The sequence below is a fragment of the Oncorhynchus tshawytscha genome, linkage group LG30 (genome assembly GCF_018296145.1).
Source record: "Oncorhynchus tshawytscha isolate Ot180627B linkage group LG30, Otsh_v2.0, whole genome shotgun sequence".
Taxonomy (NCBI): Eukaryota; Metazoa; Chordata; class Actinopteri; order Salmoniformes; family Salmonidae; genus Oncorhynchus; species Oncorhynchus tshawytscha.
This window is the reverse complement of record NC_056458.1, coordinates 1006177-1029347: the sequence shown is the minus strand read 5'-3', so window position 1 is coordinate 1029347 and position 23171 is coordinate 1006177. Positions and strand designations below refer to the sequence as shown.

Below are 23171 nucleotides of genomic sequence, written 5' to 3'. Positions count from 1 at the left end.
GAGAAGAGATAGAGATGATTGTGATTCTTATCCCATCATGAATGTTCAGTGGAATGTGTCATTTTTAATAACAGCCTGTATTCAATAAAACAACAATATATATATATTAACCTGATATATATATAGATATATAGATATATATAGATATATATAAAATCCCAAACTAATGTTGCAATGAGCCTCAGCAGCTTGTTGACGTTTTGTTTTTAGGGGGGGAATCAATCGAGGTATTGTTACGTCATCCAGCGACCATTCGCAACTTTCCAAGAAGGTGACCAGGGGTGTATTCATTGCGTATTGAAACGGAAACCGTTCACATTTTAAGAACCAAACAGAGCAAATGTAACAAAACGTTGCGGAGCCTACCTGCATTTGTTCAATATAAACTCTCGTTTTCGTTGCAAAGCATTTCCAGTTTGGAGGAAACGGGGTCTGTTGCAAAACGTTTAACAACAGACAAAAGGTTTTTGCAACAGAATCGGCTTAATGAATACTCCCAAGTAGAAGGAGTGAGGCGAGTCCACTCGTGTTTCTCTCTCACCCTAGGAGTAGTCTAAATCTAAACCGGGACGCCCCATTTCTGTTAAAGCTACTGCCTAAAGCCGAACATCAAATCCAGCTTTTATACACCAAGCTTTGGTCGTGTCGATGAAACAATCAAGTGGGTAAGTTAAATGGGTTTGTGTAGTAAGCGTGCTGCAGGGAGCACACGCGTTCCCGGAGAACGCTACTGTACTTAAGGTTAGCCTCTGAAAGTCTCCGCTTCTCCAAATTCGAGATCTCGAATTTGGAGAAGCGGGGAGCCAGCTACTGTAGCTACAACGACAGATCAACGAGGACATCGTTAGTTAGATATGTGAACCTTTTTAAATGGTTGTCTAAAATCATAAATACGGTTGATCGCGACCTACATTTATAACAATAAAACAAAGACTACACAGTGATTTATTAACCTGGTAAACTGCAATGCTAATGCATGATGATAGCTAGCTTATCTGGGAACGTTAGCTTCACATTGAATCAGCTAGCCTGCTAACTAACTAACGTTAGTTCTGTTAGCCAGCCAAACTATGAGTTGAAAACAGCCAGCTATTTTCGGTGTACAGAATCGATCAAGCTAACTAACTAGCTAGGGAGGATAGCATTGAACGTTACAGCTTTTGTGTCCGTGCACAGTTGCCGAGTGAATGTTTTATCTCCAGAAGACTCACTTTGCGGTGATTAATATAATACAACATAGTAACATGGATATTAATGTTGAATGCATCTTATTATGCCAGTGCTTAATAAATGTAACCATTTAAGAACCCCAGTGATGGAGCCTACTACTGCAATGCAATGCACACGTAAACAGCAACATGTCCTGTTTTGTCTATACTTGACCCTAGCTAGCTAACGTTACTAGCTGACAATGTTTCCAAATTGTGCACACAGTTTGAGTGTTATAATAGATGTGTAGCCAACTACAAATACATTTTTGGCTCTTTTATTTAAAATGTATATATTTTTTATTTAACCTTTTATTTAACTAGGCAAGTCCGTTAAGAACAAATTCTTATTTACAATGACGGCATACCCCAGCCTAACCCGGACGACGCTTGGCCAATTGTGCGCCGCCCTATGGGACTCCCAATCACGGCCGATTGTGATACAGCCTGGAATCGAACCAGGGTCGCTTCTAGCACTGAGATGCAGTGTCTTAGACCGCTGCGCCACTCGGGAGCTCCATTTTCTTTGCACTCATATTCTCAGAGGATCTGCAAGATGTTTTTGCCTTGGTCACCCTCCCTCTTGAAATTGTTTTAGCAGAGCAGTTCTGACCATATTGTATTCCTTTCCTGTGAAAGTAGATTACGTGTCTAGATTCAGGCATATGCCATTTCCTATAGCGATATGCTTTGCCTACTTCTTTCTGTTCCTGTTTGTCAGTGCACTGGGTCAGATTGCTTTTTGCTGTACACTTTCAGGAGTGATCACTTCATATGGCTGTATTCAGGAATGTTTTAAACCTTAGGTTTATTTTATTTCCAAATAAAGTGTTTCTATGTTTAAAAAAAAATATTTTTAATTTTTTACATAGAAACATCAAGAGGTTCCCTTTGCATACTTATACAGGTTCCCTTTGCATACTTATACAGGTTCCCTTTGCATACTTATACAGGTTCCCTTTGCATACTTATACAGGTTCCCTTTGCATACTTATACAGGTTCCCTTTGCATACTTATACAGGTTCCCTTTGCATACTTATACAGGTTCCCTTTGCATACTTATACAGGTTCCCTTTGCATACTTATACAGGTTCCCTTTGCACACTTATACAGGTTCCCTTTGCACACTTACGCATACAATGTGTTTTTCTTCATGTTGTGTGAGAGACGTCAGTGTGCTGTTAACAGTTTAGCTTCCTCCGCTGTCCCTGTCCCCATACCAGGCTCAAACCAGTGATCCTCTGCTCGCAGACACACGTGACCACCATCCTTGACAACTTACCAACCGTTTGAGCTATTATTCGATAGCTCCATCAGCGAGGGCTTATCATAAGTTACACTGCACATGCAACACAGAAAATGTTCCCTCGCCATGTCAGGTTAAGCTTTCCTTTATCACGGGATTGGACCCAGTCAACCTTCCAATCCTTGGACCTCTAGTCTAAACCTCCCTCACAGAGTACTTGCTGTGCTACTCCACAGGGTGCTTCCCTCTCTACTATAGTGGGTCACAGTCCACCACCAGCACTTAGGCAAATTAATCAGAATCTGCTCATAGCCCTATTCCCCCCCCCTCCCCGGGAGATGGCTTATTTGTAGAGTGATGATGACTTGGGCTACATAAATAAAATTTAAATGCATACATTTGGTTCTGATGTTACGTAAGTCTATTCAAAAGGGTGTTGACATTACATTTATTAAAATCATGTTTATTTTAGGGTGCACCTGACCTGATTAGTGTCTTACATAATGGTATTTATTCCGTTTGAGACTTTTATTTTATTTGACAGATTTATCTAAAGGTACATTTTTCAAATGGATCTCATTTCATCTATTTTATTTGTCCAAAATCTGCCATCACTCATATCTCATGCCATAACATTAGACAATGGTACCGTTCATGTACACATATTATGTTATTGTAAACCACTATGTGGAATTGGTATTTTACTGCATTCAACAGATGTTGGTTTCCAGTTTTTGCAGTAGCCTATGCTCTGAATCTCCTAAAACCCAAACCCCACCCTCTGCCCTCCCAAGTCCATGATATATGCTCCCCTCTCACAAGGCACTTTGTTTGCCTGGCATGACGCACTGACATTAATTAATTGCTCGTCTGTGATGAAACACATCATTGTATGGAGAGAGTCCCTTCGCTCTGCCAACTTTCTGCCTCTAGACTTCACTGTGATGTTAGGTTGGTGAACACATGTGCTGCTGGATGTTACAGGCCTGAAGTTGACTGGCCACAGTCATTGTACAGCAGTTAGAGCGCCCCCACTCATGATGTGTTCATACCTTTTCGTCATGGTTTACCAGGACTCATTGGCTACACTAGTTTTTCCATTTTTATCCAGGGCGAATGGAGATTGAAAATATCACTCATCTATTTCACCTATTGACTGTAACCATGGAAACGCTTCACCTACCTGATGGATTGTAATGGATAGTAAATAATATCCAAGACTCTCCTTTAAGCCACCATTAGTGACTTTTTGGTCATAAGCAATTATGTTTTGGCCTATCTTGTGGTTGTATAATCTGTGTAATGGACTTTTAGCAAAATGAAGACCAGATGTCTTTACACTATAATCTTTTAATATGTTTTATGGCCCGGACTATAGATATTTAGTGTACTTGAATTATACCTCTGCTTTGAAATGCTCTTAAAAAGCCTACTTTTTGTAGGTATGATCAAGATCATCCTCCACTGCAGTATCCATTAGTATATTCCATTAAACTGTTACCATAGATGGTTATGTAATAGTGTACTGCAGATTGATTATGCCCCTCAAATTAATGGCATCTAGTCCCTGCTCCCATGACTTGTCAGTGTCCGGTTGCAATATTGGTCAACTGAGTTCTAATGTATCCCTAATTGATGGTGAAACAATCTACTTAAAGGTGCAATATGCAGAAATTGCGCCGCCATTTCATGGTTGCAAAAATTCTAATAGTTCACCTATTTTCAGTTTATGACAAAAGAAGCAATGTGTAGTGTAGAGCATCATTGTACCATTTAAACTGCTTTCAAATATATTTTTTAATTCAGCAGTATGAAGTTGATATACAAAACCAAAAGTAAAAGATGCGAAATACATAACTTTAGAATGGGAAGCATAGAAATAGAGCACATAGAACAGATCTGCCACTTCTTAGACTTGCTTCCAATGAGTGACATCTATAACACACACTTCTCTGTTACATTTTGTAGCTTTGAAGAACCCCTGGGGCTGTGAAGCATGACCTTGGTTGCTCATCAAGCCATCTATTGTTTGATTGTGCAGTAATATTACAAATTATTGGAACGTATGATGAATACAAGTTAAGTACCTCCTCTCCCATTCAGATTGGCTCTGTAGAACAGTAGGCTATTTGCATCAGGGTGTGTTCTACATGGTCCATGAATGAACAAAAGTAGTACTGATAAGATGATGTACTCTAGTCATGATATTCCACTATTGGGTCTGTAGGCCAAACTATATTTGTACACATGCAATACTCATTGCCGCTTAACTCGATTCCATACATTCTGGCAGTACGCTTCCTTCCAAAGCAAAACAATTTACCATAACAATTAAATGGCTATGAACTTAACCACATAACTGCCACTTGTCGTGGTCAGGAGGAGGGTTGGTTGTCCCCGTCTGTGGCTTTTGGTAATCAGGAGTAAAGGAACCGGACCACATAATGCCTATGGCCCTGTGTGCCTGTCACTGGTCCTCTCCCCAGTCCCCATGCTGCCAGCCAGCGCCTCTCTCTCCTCCAGCTCTCATTCTGTTCGACACGGAGGAAAGAGTAATTAATCTCCAGGAGGAGCGTGCCAAATCTAGGGACTGCATAACAATTTGTCTTCTTCGCAGGGGCACTGCCAAGTTCTGCCTGGCCCAGTATCTCCCTCCACCCTCCCTGCTGGAACCGACACTGAGCAAGCTGTCACTTTGCCTCTCTGTCAACACAGGGATATTTGTGTTCAACTCACCCAAGTATCAACTCCTTCTCATTCGCGGCAGAATACATCAGCAGCTGGCCTCTTATCTCTTGGCACAGCGAGCCGCTTGACTTCATTAATAAGGTGCATGTGTTGTTCTGGAAGTGTGTGGGGTCAAAGTTCAGACAGTGAAGGATAACGATATGATGTCTAACTGCTCTGAAGTAAGGCACAGGGCAAATGATAGGCCTAGTTTGCCACAGTTTGCTTTTAGTTAGATAAAAGGCCTAGCCCCCATCTGTTGTTAAACCTTCCAAGTCAGACATACTGTATTCAAAGTCCTGGTTCTGTGTGTGTCTGCGCGTGTACACGAGCCAACTAGCTGATTCTCTGTAATGACTGGGATTACTCTGTTGATCCATCATCTTAGACTAATGATTATCCAGGGGTCCTTGCTACTATTGTAAACCACACTAATGTAATTTGTTTGACAGAGATCAGTTCCTTAGGTTTACACTACTGGATTCTTTTGACTAGTTAAACTGGAATTAGAATTGATTAAGAGTAGCGTGATAGCACAATGGGGACTCGCTGTCTGCTTGCATGTTTGGAATGCAGTTCATGGTAGTATGACAAAGAGTGACACTAAATGCTCTAAGAATGTGCTACTGTTTCATACTCGTGAGTCACTTATTCGTCTGTGGAGATTATAGTTAATGAAGTTTGTTGACAGTATGGTTCTGCTCTTTTATTCAACAGTGTTTGTGCCTGTCTGTCTTCTGATTTAGTCCTGTTTGACCCGGCAGAGCGTCAGGCATGCAGGTCCAGATTGATTTCATGAGAATAGATCAGAGAAGATTCTCACCAGCATATCTGTGCGCGGAGTTAGATCTGGCTGAAAAAATGTCTCTACATTTCCTGACAGATGGGCAGCATTTGGGAAAACATCCAATCACCCCCCTCTCATATCCACATTGCCATTGTTGTTGTCACAGCTGATGTGAACAGTGTTGTTGACTAAGTAAAGAACCTCTGACACATGAGCCACCATGTTTCGGTGTGTGCCAAATTAGCACAGCTAGGCTAGATGGGCTGCTGTTTACTCAATTGGCCGTTGCCAGCTTGCACTCACAGTTGCAACAACAATGCTCTTATAAACACACTATGTTCAATGCCTGCTCTCTCAATAACAATGTACATTTTCACACTGTAAGGATAATTAAATGGCAATAGCAACAACACATACTGGCATGTCAATAGCAACAACCGGTATTTTCCTGCATGTCAAATCCACTGATCTGACAAACCAGTGAGGTCTAAAATGCACACGTTAGCGTCATGGTCACTGCCCAGGCCAGCAGTGAAAATGTCACAGGAATAATGCTGAGTATGATGTTAATCTGAGTATGATCCGATAATCCCGTGGGCATGAGCCTTGCAGCTCGACCACTGCAGGTGGTTGTATTAGCCCTGCATCTGTAATCACATGGATCCAGATAAACACATCTCCACGCAACAAGCATGAATTACATGTCCTTGACTCTGTAAATGTCGCAACACACACACACACACACACACACAGTGGCATACAATCCCCTGGGTATCAGACTGCCATTCCTTTCCTTTTCAGTCAGCCGTGATACAGTAGGAAATCTACTGCTTGTTAATTTACCCCGAAGTGAGATTGGCATGATGGTACCAGTCTGCAGTAGACCTTAGCGATGTATTTTCTGATCCAGGGTGGTGTAGCAGTCGGACGTGTGTGTTTGTTTTAAACACGAAAAAGACCGGCTATTCATACAGGATATCTAATTTGCACTTTCTATCTACGAACTAAATATACATTTCTGCTACCCGCCTCACCCAATGTAGTATGGATCTGCTTTTTTTTATTCCTGGTGGAACTTCCACCAGGAGCTAGTAAGCTAACTAGCTACATTGTTAGCCACGGCTAGCGGTCTTCACCTTTTTTCTCAGTCATCAGCCAGCCTTAGCTCGGAAAACACCTGCCAGTCTGCACAGCGAGATATCAACCCAGGGCGTATCGGGCTGCTTCTCTCTACCACATCACCGGATTCCTGCCGCTCTGGATCATTACACCGGATCATCGCAGCTAGCTAGCTGCAAACGAGTGGCTACTGTTTGCTTCGGGACAGAGGCGTTAGCTAACACCAGCTAGCCTTGAGCTAGCCTCGAGCTAGGCCCATATACCAGCTAATTCTAGGGCTCAAATACTTCCTTTGCCAATTGGCCTGGACCCTTTATTGTTGACACGGAGCCCCGCCGATCCATCACAACTGGACTGCCGACGTGATCGCCCGATGTGGTCTCAACAGGCTATTCTGTCACGATGTTGCCGAAGAACCTTCTACTAGCCCCGGCCCGCTAACTTTTCTAAACGCTGTGTACCCTGCTCGTCTAGCATAGTAGTCACTACCGAACGGCACCATGACTCACCTATTGCTGCTCTTTTGACCCTATGATCACTCGGCTACACAGCTGGTACCCCCTGGACTGTTTCAATAACACGGTTCCTTATTTTGTTTACCTGTTGGCCCCATCCTCGAACTCAGGTCCTGTATGTACCTAACTGACCCGCTCTGCCCATTCATCGCCATTTACCCGTTGTTGTCTTAGCTCTCCTGATCAACACCTGTGATTTGCTTTATGCCTCTTTCTGTCTACGTCTTGTCTACTGCTGTCTTGGCAAGTTCTCAGTGTTTTATTTCACTTTAGAGCCCTCAGTCCCGCTCAACATGCCTTAGATAGCTCTTTTGTCCCACACGCATGCGGAGACCTCACCTGGATTAACTGGTGCCTCCAGAGACGAGACCTCTTCTACCACGCCCAGAAATCTGCTCCTTTTATTCTCTGCTCCCAAAGCAGTAGACGACCAGTTCTCAAAGCCTTTAGCCGTACCCTTATCCTACTCATACTCTGTTCCTCTGGTGATGTAGAGGTTAACACGAGACCCCCCTCAGCCCCCAGCTGTGCCTTGGACACCATATGTGAATTAACCCCCCCTCCCCCCATTTATCTTCAGAGTTCATACTGTTAGGTGACCTAAACTGGGATATGCTAACACCCAGGCCGTCCTACAATCTAAGTTAGATGCCCTCAATCTCACACAAATTATCAAGGAACCTACCAGGTACAACCCTAAATCCGTAAACACGGGCACCCTCATCGATATCATCCTGACCAATCTGCCCTCTAAATACACCTCTGCTGTCTTCAACCAGGATCTCAGCGATCACTGCCTCATTGCCTGTGCTTATGGGTCCGTGGTCAAACGACCACCCCTCGTCACTGTCAAACGCTCCCTAAAACACTTCAGCAAGCAGGCCTTTCTAATCGACCTGGCCCGGGTATCCTGGAAGGATATTGACCTCATCCCATCAGTAGAGGATGTCTGGTTATTCTTTAAAAGTGCATTCCTCACCATCTTAAATAAGCATGCCCCATTTAAAAACAATTGAACGAAGAACAGATATAGCCCTTGGTTCACTCCAGACTTGACTGCCCTTGATCATCACGAAAACATATTGTGGCGTACTGCATTAGCATCGAATAGCCTCCGCGATATGCAACTTTTCAGGGAAGTTAGGAGCCAATATACACAGGCTGGTAGGAAAACAAAGTCTAGCTTTTTCAAACAGAAATTTGCATCCTGTAGCACAAACTCCAACAAGTTCTGGGACACTAAAGTCCAAGGAGAACCTCCTCACATCTGCCCACTGCACTGAGGCTAGGAAACACGGTCACCACCGATAAATCCACGATAAATTGAGAATTTCAATAAGCATTTCTCTACGGCTACCCCATTCTACAGCTCTGCACCCCCCCCCCCACAGCAACTTGCCGAAGCCTCCCCACTTCTTCTTCACCCAAATCCAGATGGCTGATGTTCTGAAAGCGCTGCAAAATCTGGACCCCTACAAATCAGCTGGGCTAGACAATCTGGACCCTCTCTTTCTAAAATTATCCACCACAATTGTTGCAACCCCTATTACTAGCCTGTTCAACCTCTTTCGTATCGTCTGAGATCCCTAAAGATTGGAAAGCTGCCGCGGTCATTCCCCTCTTCAAAGGGGGAGACACTCTAGACCCAAACTGTTAGACTTATATCCATCCTGCCCTGCCCTTCTAAAGTCTTTGAAAGCCAAGTTAACAAACGGCTCACCGACCATTTCGAATCCCACCGTATGTACCTTCACTATGCAATCTGGTGTCCGAGCTGGTTATGGGTGCACCTCAGCCACGCTCAAGGTCCTAAACGATATCATAACAGCCATCGATAAAAGACAATACTGTGCAGCCGTCTTCATCGACCCGGCCAAGGCTTTCGACTCTGTCAATCACCGCACTCTTTTCGGCAGACTCAGCAGCCTTGGTTTCTCAAATGACTGCCTCGCCTGGTTCATCAACTACTTCTCTGATAGAGTTCAGTGTGTCAAATTGGAGGGCCTGTTGTCCGGATCTCTGGCAGTCTCTATGGGGGTGCCACAGGGTTCAATTCTCGTGCGACTCTTTTCTCTATATACATCAATGATGTTGCTCTTGCTGCCGGTGATTCTCTGATCCACCTCTATGCAGACGACACCATTCTGTATACTTCTTGCCCTTCTTTGGACACAGTTAACTAATCTCCAGACGAGCTTCAATGCCATACAACTCTCCTTCAGTGTTCTTAACTGTTCTTAAATGCAAGTAAAACTAAATGCATGCTCTTCAACCGATCGCTTCCCGCACCTGCTCGCCCGTCTAACGTCACTACTCTGAATGGTTCTGACTTAGAATATGTGGACATCTACAAATACCTAGGTGTCTGGTTAGACTGTAAACTCTCCTTCCAGACTCACATTAAGCATCTCCAATCCAAAATAAAATCTAGAATCGGCTTCCTATTTTGCCACAAATCATCCTTCACTCATGCTGCCAAACACCCTCGTAAAACTGACTATCCTACCGATCCTTGACTTTGGCGATGTCATTTACAAAATAGCCTCCAACACTCTACTCAGACTGCATCCAATTTCCTATCACAGTGCCATCCGTTTTGTCACCACCACTGCGACCTGTATACTCTCGTTGGCTGGCCCTCGCTTCATATTCATCGCCAAATCCACTGGCTCCAGGTCATCTATAAGTCTATGCTAGGTAAAGCCCTGCCTTATCTCAGCTCACTGGTCACCTTAGCAGCACCCATCCGTAGCAGGCGCTCCTGCAGGTATATTTCACTGGTCTCCTCCTTTGGCTGCCTTTCCTTCCAGTTCTCTGCTGCCAATGACTGGAATGAATTGCAACAAATAAAAATCACTGAAGTTGGAGACTTAAATCTCCCTCACTAACTTTTTACATCAGCTGTCAGAGCAGCTTACCGATCATTGTACCTGTACACAGCCCATCTGTAAATCGTCCACCCAACTACCTCATCCCCATATCGTTATTTATTTTTTGTTTCTTTGCACCCCAGTATCTCTACTTGCACATCTATCACTCCAGTGTTATTGCTAAAATGTAATTGTTTCACCACTATGGCCTATTTATTGCCTTAACTCCCTAATCTTACTCCATTTGCACACACTGTATATAGATTTTTCTATTGTGTTATTGACTGTACGTTTGTTTATCCCATGTGTAACTCTGTTGTTTGTCGCTTTATCTTGGCCAGGTTGCTGTTGTAACTGGCCTACCTGGTTAAATCAAGGCGAAATAGAAAATGTATTAGGTTTGTGTGATTTCAGTGTTCTATGATATTACCGTCACACACACATTTACACCATGCTATCTATTCTAAACACATTGTCTCTGCAGTTCCATATTCTATTGATATGAAGTTTTGGGGATTTTGGTCCATATCAACCAGCCTTACTCTTTAGTTTCCCGTTGTTACATCAGTCTCCCAGGCAAGGCTTCCACCTCTCTCTTGTACCAGACTATGGAACTGTCACAATGAGTGACCACTTCAAGCTAGTTTTAGATTTATTTTAGCAGTCAGGGAAATTATGTAATGGCTTTTTCTGAAACTGTGAATAATTGAAAAGCATTCAGGTAGATGAAGTGTTCAGTCAGACTGTAGGACCGGTCTCTCCCAGCAGGAATAGACTGTATTCCCACATGGATGTAGAGCTGCCTCCTGTCCCCTTGTGTCTTAGGTGCAGTCAGTCACTCTATTGGTATGCAGCCCTGTCCGCGCCAGTAAATGGATTCTCCATTGAAATGGAAATTGAAAGTTGCCTTACGTCGATTGTGCAGTAAGTAGCTTTATGTCTTAACAAGCAGCTCAACTCATCCCTAATGATGAGCCAGTGCACCAGTGACTTTATGGGTATTAGCTGCAGAAAGCAGATGTGGCTGAGCATGTTGTTCTGCATTCCACAGTGGTCCACTTAAATAAATAAAAAACTGAAGCGATTTGTCATTCAGTTTTTCAATTTATACCCCTTTCGAACCAAGACGAAAAGCTGGCAACTTTAGCATGACGCTTTTTGCTTTCTTTATATCTGAAAGTAATTGCCCGCAAACAAAGCCTGTACTTACACCTTACTAACATTAAGTTTCACCCCCGCTTTGCCCTCAGAACAGCCTCAATTTGTCGGGGCGTGGACTCTACAAGGTGTCGAGAGCGTTCCACAGGGATGCTGGTCCATGTGGACTCTACAAGGTGTCGAGAGCGTTCCACAGGGATGCTGGCCCATGTGGACTCTACAAGGTGTCGAGAGCGTTCCACAGGGATGCTGGCCCATGTGGACTCTACAAGGTGTCGAGAGCGTTCCACAGGGATGCTGGCCCATGTTGACTCTACAAGGTGTCGAGAGCGTTCCACAGGGATGCTGGCCCATGTTGACTCTACAAGGTGTCGAGAGCGTTCCACAGGGATGCTGGCCCATGTTGACTCTGCTGGCCCACAAAGGTGTCGAGAGCGTTCCACAGGGATGCTGGCCCATGTTGACTCTACAAGGTGTCGAGAGCGTTCCACAGGGATGCTGGCCCATGTTGACTCTACAAGGTGTCGAGAGCGTTCCACAGGGATGCTGGCCCATGTTGACTCTACAAGGTGTCGAGAGCGTTCCACAGGGATGCTGGCCCATGTTGACTCTACAAGGTGTCGAGAGCGTTCCACAGGGATGCTGGCCCATGTTGACTCTACAAGGTGTCGAGAGCGTTCCACAGGGATGCTGGCCCATGTTGACTCTACAAGGTGTCCGTTCCACAGGGATGCTGGCCCATGTTGACTCTACAAGGTGTCGAGAGCGTTCCACAGGGATGCTGGCCCATGTTGACTCTACAAGGTGTCGAGAGCGTTCCACAGGGATGCTGGCCCATGTTGACTCTACAAGGTGTCGAGAGCGTTCCACAGGGATGCTGGCCCATGTTGACTCTACAAGGTGTCGAGAGCGTTCCACAGGGATGCTGGCCCATGTTGACTCTACAAGGTGTCGAGAGCGTTCCACAGGGATGCTGGCCCATGTTGACTCTACAAGGTGTCGAGAGCGTTCCACAGGGATGCTGGCCCATGTTGACTCTACAAGGTGTCGAGAGCGTTCCACAGGGATGCTGGCCCATGTTGACTCTACAAGGTGTCGAGAGCGTTCCACAGGGATGCTGGCCCATGTTGACTCTACAAGGTGTCGAGAGCGTTCCACAGGGATGCTGGCCCATGTTGACTCTACAAGGTGTCGAGAGCGTTCCACAGGGATGCTGGCCCATGTTGACTCTACAAGGTGTCGAGAGCGTTCCACAGGGATGCTGGCCCATGTTGACTCTACAAGGTGTCGAGAGCGTTCCACAGGGATGCTGGCCCATGTTGACTCTACAAGGTGTCGAGAGCGTTCCACAGGGATGCTGGCCCATGTTGACTCCAACGAGAATACCTCGTTCAAAGGAACTTTAAAAGTGTTGTCTTGTCCATTCCATTCACCCTCCGAATGGCACACACAATCCATGTCTCAATTGTCTGGAGGCTTAAGAATCCATCTTTAACCAGTGTCACCGAATGTTTTTTTCTTTACACTCCGTGTATATTTCTGGCAATCGACTAGTCCAATTTTCATTTGTCACATGAGCCGAATACAACAGGTGTAAACTTTTTACTGTGAAATCCTTACTAACGAGTCCTTCTCAACAATGCAGAGTTATAAAAAGTTTTTTTTTAAATGGGGGGGGGGGCATAAAAAAGGAAATGCACAGCACCCTCTGTAGTGCCTTGCAGTTGCCACACCAAGTAGTGATGCAGCTTTCAAGATGCTCTCAATGGTGCAACTGTAGAAACAGCTTTGGCACGCATCAGGTCAAGAACATTATTTTGTTGTTGTCTGACATCAAACGTTTCCTCAAACAGCAACTAATACAAGGAACTTTCCAGTCAATGTTTTAGCTAGCTATCAACTGTCTGGCTAGCCAGCGCATATAATTACCAGAACATATCAGAAAATGTTTTTAGTGTAACTGGAGCCAACTTCTTATTTACCATAACAGGAAAGTTTACACATTATACAAGGGAATTATTTACAAGTATGGCCAGCTTCTCACACGTTGTGAAGAAATGAAAGCAGTGCGCTCTGGGGAATTGAGCACTTGATACTGCTTACTGTCATGTCAGGTTACCATGATAACGATTGTAACAACAGGGTCAAACTCGAATATCTCTTGCTCAGATGCCGGCAAAGCAATGGCTCTATAGAAGGTCAATGCCAACAAGAAAGGTAACAATGGGGCTGTTTTGAAAAGGGGTTCATGACAATATTGCCCAATTGTTTTTAGAGGCAACATATCGTGAGTTAGGTATTACATAGCAATTGCTCCTCTTAGTGGAATTTGATTATTCAGCCTGTGTACTTGTTCCATTCCAGTTGGTGCCCTGTGAGATTGTGTCAGTGTTTGCACAGGGCTGAGGGAAGAGTGCAGACAGAGAAAACAATGGGAGCAAGCAGAGAAAGGTCACTGCATCACACAGCGTATGCCTGGAAGAAATATTCATTCCAGACAGGGGTCAAGGCCAGAATTGGCACTTTGTCGCAGTAAAATAGTTTTTCAAAACGAGTTGCTCTAACTTGCTCAGACACACAACGTGTGCTTGGATAACTGATATTGCTCATCCCAATGCTTACACACGACGCGCAGATGGCTATTTCTGTCGCTTGCTTTCCCCCCCCCTTTGTCAGCCCACGTGTGATACACTTGTCTCTTCCAGCCAGGCAAGCAAGCTGTTTGAATTACATTGCTGCTGGATGGAAGAAATTGGGTTCAAATGTCGAGCGGTGACAAAATGACTGACTTGTTTTTGCTTCCTTGTCTGTGTTATTTCACCTGGAGAGCTGACAAAGGTGGCGTTGTCATGGGGAGGAAAGGCTGATGAAACAGAGGAGAGACTAGACTGTGGTAGCCTCTCAGCCCCTCGAACGCCAGAGACGATTCCCCACATGATGTAATTCCACTGCTATGGCTGGCGCGGAGCCTAAGACCTTTGGTTGTACCAGAGCCCCTCCGCCCTGCGACACACCCATCCCACATGGACATCTGATCCATTTTCTTATTATATTGTGCTGGAATGTCCTATCCAATCTTCCGTCTTCTGGGAAAGACAGATTTGAGCTTTCTATTCCAGGACATTTTTTGTGTGCCTCCTCCCTTCTCTCTCAGAAGTACTGTCAGAAGGGAGAGTCTAGATGGAGGGGATTCTGTGCCAGCCTCCTTTTTCTAGTTCATTTAACATGGCTTAATAATTATTTCCCTTTACATCTCTGGAGACTCAATGGTCTTGCAATCGAAAAGTTGATGTTCTGTTTTATTCCCAAAAGCAAAACTTGATCAGCATGTGCTTGTGTACCGTATATGCCTAAGCAGGTGCCCTGTGCCTTTCTGCAGACCCACATGCTTCCCTCAGTCGTGTGTGTGTGTGTGTGTGTGTGTGTGTGTGTGTGTATATATATATATAAATAAGCCCAGGATCTCAGCCCTGATTGTTAGCATGTTCTGTGCAGCAGAACTGCTGACTCAAGGACGGTTGTCTTTCCCTCATCTGAATTTAAGTTGTCTGCCTTTTGTTGCTCTAGTTTCCACTCTCTTGCACCCATGGGCACATCCGATATGGAGCGACACTGGTGCTGGGTGTGTGTGGTGTGTGTGTAATTTCTCCTGCTTCCCTCTGTTGTCTGGCACTACATGGGGAAGAGATTGAATGTGCCATCTGGAAGATACTGTATTTTCCTAATTTGCCTCTGGGCCTTCAGGTGGGAGACGAGCTCCACTTATCAGTTACAAACATGAGGCTGCTTCCTTTTGATAGTCTTTAAAAAAAAAAAATGGTTTACTTTGGAATGTAATTTGTGTTAATATTTCATGACTTACTACTTAGAATGTGTTATATAAATTCAAATGTGAAAACCATTTAAAAAAAAAAAGCAGACTAGCTCTCTTGTGAGAACAGGGCGATCAAGGTTCTGTGGGAGTTGTGTAATAGGCTTTGTGGCCAAGCTTACATTATGTTTAGCTGACATAGCATGGTGCACTAAATGTGAGCCACAATCAATGGATGTTGACATGCCTCATTATAGGACACTGTTTTTAGCCGCTCTGAGCTGGTGAAGCTCTTCTACATTTTTTGAGATTCGATTGGAACATGGCTCTTTGGCTCAGGGGACCGCACACAGATATGGGTTAGAGCTTGTTTGTTTTTGGGGCCGTACATGTAAATGATGAGCTCCACTCCTGTACATTTTTGACTCTCTTAATCTTGAGCATCTAGGCCAGTTGTCAGTAAACTCGTCACACATGCATATGACCTCCTTCCGGTTTGTGTTTTGTTGTTGTTGAATTTGACCCCTTTTTCTCCCCAATTTTCTGGTATCCAATTGTTAGTAGCTACTATCTTGTCTCGTCGCTACAACTCCGGTACGGGCTCGGGAGAGACTAAGGTCGAAAGTCATGCGTCCTCCAATACACAACCCAACCAAGCCGCACTGCTTCTTAACACAGCGCGCATCCAACCCGGAAGCCAGCTGCACCAATGTGTCGGAGGCAACCCTGTGCACCTGGCAACCTTGGTTACCGTGCACTGCGCCTGGCCCGCCACAGGAGTCGCTGGTGCGCGATGAGACAAGGATATCCCTACCGGCCAAACCCTCCCTAACCCGGACGACGCTAGGCCAATTGTGCGTCGCCCCACGGACCTCCCGGTTGCGGCCGGTTACGACAGAGCCTGGGCACGAACCCAGAGTCTCTGGTGGCACAGCTGGCTCTGCAGTACACCACCCTTAACCACTGTGCCACCCGGGATGCCAGCGGAATCTGCTTTTGATGAAGCTCCTCGTCCATGCGTGAGTTTAGTTCTAGGTTGCTTTTGCGTCAGCTGCTGCCTCAGTCTTGACCTATTCAGGATAAACTAGCACTGTGGGGGTACTGCTAAATTTTCACACAAACCATTGTTTTTCTCATTAAGTCTAAGCCCTCATTCATGCAGCACAGGAATGTTGTTTTAAAGGAGCCCTAAGCTCAGTTTGAAGCTGTTTTCAGCTACATTTACTCACGGGTGCAAAATCTGTTTTCTACTGTTTTTGGTGAGGTTGCCAGGAGAGGTTCTCTTTGTTTTGTTTTCCAGAGAAACTGATGTGGGTTTAGTTTCTTTTGGTGGGTGTAGGAATTGAGCTGTCATATACACCTGCTATGCTTACTTACCTGCCCTTTACTTAAACATTTACTTACTAATTAACACTTGATTAGGCCTATAAACCAATTACAATTTTTTTTTTGTATCTTGATTTGATTACATTTTATACCCCAGGCCACCTGTGGAAGGTGAGCTTCATTGAACTGTGAGATAGAGGCACTATGGAGCTGAAATGCCGAAAACTGCCCGCCTGGCTCATCCTACATATTAATATATGCCATTTAAGCAGACGCTGTTGTTCAAGTGACTTGGTCATGCGTGCATACATTTTACGTATGGGTGGTCCCGGGAGTCGAATCCTCTATCCTGGCAATGCAAGTGACATGCTCTACTAACTGTGCTACGGAGGACAATGCCACATGTTCCCAGTTGTATCAGCACTAACAGCTGCTAAAGGATAGGCCTAGAGGTGGCTCAGAACTGTGCTCGTATTAAGCTTTTGGTAAAAAAAAATATATAATTGTATTTAATGAATGACCTTTTTTCATAAATACATTTTGTTATAGCAGAGTAAAATTAGGCTAATGCCTTGCTGTGGCTGAAGCAAATTAATGGCTATTATCATAATAACAACATGCTAGTGTTTGGTGGGAAATTAGAGACTCAACAAAGAAAGCACACGATGATCCAAAAGGCAAAGAAAAGAAAGGACTGAAGCCCAATTACAATTTGTACTCACCTCAGCGTTTTTTGTGTTCTTCGTGGGCCATTGTCATGGTTACAAAATGTCATGAAATGATTGGCCTGTCGGTTGTTGAGTTCTATGGAAAACTTGTGTGCGTTACCTGAGCCTGCGACCAAACCTTGGCGTTGCTCTAGCTGAGTACGTGGGTGACTCTAGAGCCCAACCGTTATGGGATTTTCTAGATCCGATTTTTAGAGTGGAAATATTCACACATAACCGATATACACCACCATTCAAAAGTTTGGGGTCACTTAGAAATGTCCTTGTTTTCCATGAAAACATACATAAAACGAGTTGCAAAATGAATAAGAAATATAGTCAAGATGTTGACAAGGTTATAAATAATAATTGTCCTTCAAACTTTGCTTTCACCAAAGAATCCTCCATTTGCAACATACAGCCTTGCAGACCTTTGGCATTCTAATAGTCAATTTGTTGAGGTATCTGAAGAGATTTCACCCCATGCTTCCTGAAGCACCTTCCACAAGTTGGATTGGCTTGATGGGCACTTCTTACATACCATACGGTCAAGCTGCTCCCACAACAGCTCAATAGAGTTGAGATCCGGTGACTGTGCTGGCCACTCCATTATAGACTGAATACCAGCAGACTGCTTCTTCCCTAAATAGTACTTGCATAGTTTGGAGCTGTGCTTTGGGCCATTGTCCTGTGGTAGGAGGAAATTGGCTCCAATTAAGCGGCTTCCAAAGGGTATGGCATGGCGTTGCAAAATGGAGTGATAGTCTTCCTTCTTCAAGATCCCTTTTACCATGTACAAATCTCCCACTTTACCACCACTAAAGCACCCCCAGACCATCACATTGCCTCCCCCATGCTTGACAGATGGTGCCAAGCACTCCTCCCAGCATCTTTACATTTTTTTTCTGCGTCTCACAAATGTTCTTCTTTGTGAGCCGAACACCTCAAACTTAGATTTGTTTGGGAAAAAAGTGTTATGGACAATCTTCCTCTGTCCAGTGTCTGTGTGCTTTAGCCTATCCTAGTCTTTTCTTTAACTTGGCCAGTCTGGGATATGGCTTTTTCTTTGCAACTCTTGCCTAGAAGGCCAGCATCCCGGAGTCGCCTCTTCACTTTTGAGACTGGTGTTTTGTGGGTACTATTTAATGAAGCTTCCAGTTGAGAACTTGTGAGGCATCTGTTTCTCAAACTAGACATTAATGTACTTGTCCTCTTGCTCAGTTGTGCACCGGGGCCTCCCACTCCTCTTTCTATTCTGGTAAGAGCCAGTTTGCACTGTTCTGTGAAGGGAGTAGTAAACAGCATTGTACGAGATCTTCAGTTTCTTCGCAATTTCTCGCATGGAATAGCCTTCATTTCTCAGAACAAGAATAGACTGATGAGTGTCAGAAGAAAGTTTTGTTTCTGGCCATTTTGAGCCTGTAATCAAACCCACAAATGCTGATGCTCCAGATACTCAACTAGTCTAAAGAAGGCAAGTTTTATTGCTTCTTTAATCAGGACAACTGTTTTCAGCTGTGCTAACATAATTGCAAAAGGGGTTTCTAATGATCATTTAGCCTTTTTAAAATGATATACTTGGATTAGCTAACACAACGTGCCATTGGAACACAAGAGTGATGGTTGCTGATAATGGGCCTCAGTACACCTTTGTAGATATTCCATAAAAAATCTGCTGTTTCCAGCTACAATAGTCATTTACAACATTAACAATGTCAACACTGTATTTCTGATCAATTTGATGTTATTTTAATGGACAAAAAAAAATGCTTTTCTTTCAAAAACAGGGACATTCCTATGTGACCCCAAACTTTTGAATGGCAGTGTATATAAACTGGTTTCTTAAGTTTGAGGAAAGAGAATTAATGTAAGCACCACATCAAATTTCGGAGTCCCAGAAATATTCAATTTTTTTGGGGGGGGGGACTGTGTGTTACTCTAAGCTGCACTAAATTCCAGCAAAACATTTGTCTGAACTCTGAAAACTGAGCTTTCTCATGCTAGCCATCTGGGAAAACAACGACATGGGACACATTTTCAATGTATTGGTATTTAGTTATGTTTTCATCGCTTGTACAATCTGTACCTGCTTTACGTTACAGATTCAGACAGTGGTCAAGTAAGCTACTGTGGCTATTTGGTCATAATGTAGGCCTACCAGAGTGGCCTACATAAAAAAACAATGGATAAAATGCATCTCATCACATTTTAACATGGAAATAGAACAGCTATCGTTGAGCCTACAGTAGCAGCCAATGTGTTCACCGTAGGCCTTACATTCCATGTCTTTTGAAATAGACATTGACATGGCTTGACATTAACCTGTTTATCCACTTGTCCTTCAGACCAGGTGAATGAAAATGTTGTTTGACTCAAGAAACATCTTTCCAATATCAAATGTATTATTCCGAGACAAATTATGTAATCCTCTGCCTATTGGCTACTTAGCTTCGCCAAGCCTGTCTCAAAATACAACACTGCCTTTACCAGAGGAAGCAATGACTTCCCCCATTTCTGACTACAAATTGTCTAACTGGCCTAAAATGACTCACTAACTAGCAAAGGATAGGAACAAATGTGCACACGTGGCGACATGCAGCTCTCGCTTTGATTTCAAAACAAGCACATCTACTGCTCATGCTGTAAACACAGCCCAGTTCAAAGTCAATGGCACAGATCCATGAATGGCAATGGTCTATTTGCATATAGGCCTATTGCAGCTCTGATTGGTTATGCCGCACCGGTCTGTGCGGCATAACCAATCAGAGTATGGCTGTTGTGCATGTCAATGCAATAGAATCCTACTCCAATGCATTCTGCCAACAGAAGTTTTGTTTGTGTGTTGCATTGAAAGTAGATAATATTGCGTTGATTCCATCACAATTCCAATAGTAAAGGGAAACGTTGATAGTGTTAACTAAGGGGGGAAATTCTCCCTCTGAGCTTTGAATATGCTTCTCTGTGCAGGTTGATATTTCTTCTGCCCGGCAGTCCCGGGGGAGCTATGTGCGGGTGCAGCTTAGAGGGAACATTGATGTTTTTCCTTTCAAGTGAGAACCAATCACAAAATTTGCCTCTTGCCCAAAGCGTTGCCTCAGTGAATGGTCTTTGCTATCCGGCATCCTTGGGACGTCCCTACCCAATTGAAGTAGAAATGTAAAATGACTACGGTAAGGGTTATTGATAGGGTAGGGGTTAAAGTTAGGGTTTAGCATAGGGCAGTCAGTGCTGTGTAAGATTAGGGAGGCCAAGTAAAAAAAACTAACTTAAAAAAAAAAAAAGATCAGCGTGGTCTTATTTCTATTACACCATATTGGATGACTGTCATTCATATTCCATTCACCCAGTTCAATGTAACATCAATAGGTTTAGGCTACTACATGATACTTGAATTTTCCTTATACCCATTATGAGGTTGCCTACAAATGAAAGTTTATAACGTAGGTGCACACATTTGAGAAACAAATTGAAGTAATCAAGGTGACGGACAGACCGTGACACATTCAATACCGTCTTGCACGCATTTGCCTTCATCTTGCTGATTTGGGGTGCAATCATTAGTCCAAACAGTTGCAAATTAGAGTTTTCATATGGACAAATTCAGTTAGGTTTATCCCTGCTTCGTTTGCTTCCGTTTTAAGAAATGCTTTTCAACAGAATCGGAGGAATGAATACACCCTGATCACCCACACACACAGTTCACTTTCATAGCAGCCACATGCAAACAACATGCTCACCTTGTTTGTTCTATAATTCCGTCTCGCATCTACACGCTCTCCTCCCACCTTTTCGCTTGTGGACTTCAGTGCACAAACACACCTGCTGTCTGTGACATTTCCAAGCCAAATCTGCATACCTTAACTGCTAACCGCTACATAGCCTACATTGTGGTCACCATATTGGCTAACATCATAGTTCTAGTAGCTATGTAACCCGCTACAGTCAACAAGCAGTTTAGCGGGCCCCAGTTGCAATAAATTTAACAAAACCGAAAGCTTACCTTGACTTGGAAGAGTGCCAGTGTTGGATAACCTTAGCCAGTTAGCTGACATAAATAGCATTCCTGTCTATTTTAGCCCGGGTGTTTGTGTAGTCTAAATTAGCTAGCTGCATTAGCTTACTCTGAAAGTGAACAAAAATCCAATTAAATCTCTCTGCTGCTTCTCAAATTTTTTTTTAAACTGTTCAATTATTGTGTTTTTCTTTTGAGTCAACTACTCACCACATTCTATGCAGCGCAGTGCTAGCTAGCTGTTGGTTATTCTTTCAGTACTAGATTAATTCTCTGACCCTTTGATTGGGTGGACACCATGTCAGTTCATGCTGCAAGAGCTCTGATAGGTTGGAGCACGGCCTCCGGAAGTCTTCATAATTACTGTGTAAGTCTATGGAAGGGTGTGAGAACCATGAGCCATATTTAAATATCTTGAGTTTTGTTTGCGTGTTCTACAATATTGTAAAGATATGGGGGTGACTGAGACAGGCAATGTAACATCCACAAATAAATATGAATCTTATGAAAATAGATTTTTTTTATTTATTTTTTACATGCAGCGTACTTCGTATCATAACTTTCTCTGTAAAGCTTATTTTGTCTAATTGGTTTCTCTCTCTTCATTGCGAGTGTCCTTTTTTTTCCCAGCATTATGATATCTGTAGCAGCCATACCTGTTGTGGATATGATGGATATTGTTGTGTTAAATCTTAGCGTTTGCATTTAGCGGACCTGGTCCAACCATCTACCAAACAAATAAATACAGTCTTCTAAATGTGGGCATTCAGATGATGAAACGTAACTAGCTAGATAACTAACTATACTGAACAAAAAATATAAACATGTAAAGTGTTGGTCCCATGTTTCATGAGCAGAAATAAAAGATCCCAGAAATGTTCCATATGCACAAAAAGTTTACTTCTCGCGTGTTGTGAAAGAAATAGTTTACATCCCTATTAGTGAGCCTTGGACCTTGGCCAAGGTCATCCATTCATCTGACAGGTGTGGCATATCAAGCGGCTGATTTAAAAATAATAATAATAATAATCATGATCATTAATGATCATTAAACAGGAACTTTGTGCTGAGGTACAAAAAAAGGAACTCTAAAATGTGCAGTTTTGTCTCACAAAGTTTTTTGAGGGAGCGTGCATTTGCCATGCTGACTGGAGGAATGTACACCAAAGCTGTTGCCATAGAATTGAATGTTAATCTACCTTGCCAAAAAAAACTATACCAATATTTAAAATTCTAGCAGCCTTTTTAAGCATTCTAGTACAGCATTTTAAGCATTCTGACCCAGCGAGGGTTTGGCCGGGGTAGGCCATCATTGTAAAGTTATTTTGTTGGCATTTACGTATGTCCCCGTTACCAGAAAAACTTAATCAAAACCTATTTCTTTCACGTAATTGCTGTGCTGTTTAGTCGTTTCATTCTCAACTAGGATTTCATCATACATGTCAAGCAGTGAATTTTCAGCTCTGTCTGTCCGTGGCCTCTCTTCCTCAGTGCGCACGCTGTCTGTTTCCATCTTGTCCAGCTGTGTATGTAATATTTCACATAAACCCTGTTTCTTGTCTGCATCGAAGTAGAGGTCCTCGTACCTATCATCGAGCTTGGTGGCGACACAGTAAAGAGAGAGTGCCACCGAATTGCTTGTTCACAGCCTGTGTCGGTAGTTTTGTTGAGCAGGCTTTTCAAT

The 23171-nt window shown here is 43.5% G+C and overlaps 1 protein-coding gene across 2 annotated transcripts in view; it reads left to right on the top strand.

The window, feature by feature from the left end:
• The window catches only part of LOC112229031 (bifunctional heparan sulfate N-deacetylase/N-sulfotransferase 1), a 109835-nt gene that overhangs the window by 1331 nt on the left and 85333 nt on the right, over nt 1-23171 (top strand). The window contains exon 1 of one of the 2 annotated variants that reach the window (XM_024394911.2): nt 469-665. The exons of the other annotated variant lie outside the window; for it this stretch is intronic. The gene's annotated coding sequence lies outside the window, so the exon portion shown is untranslated. Of the gene's footprint in view, nt 1-468; nt 666-23171 lie in introns of those variants that run through there. 2 annotated transcript variants of the gene reach the window in all.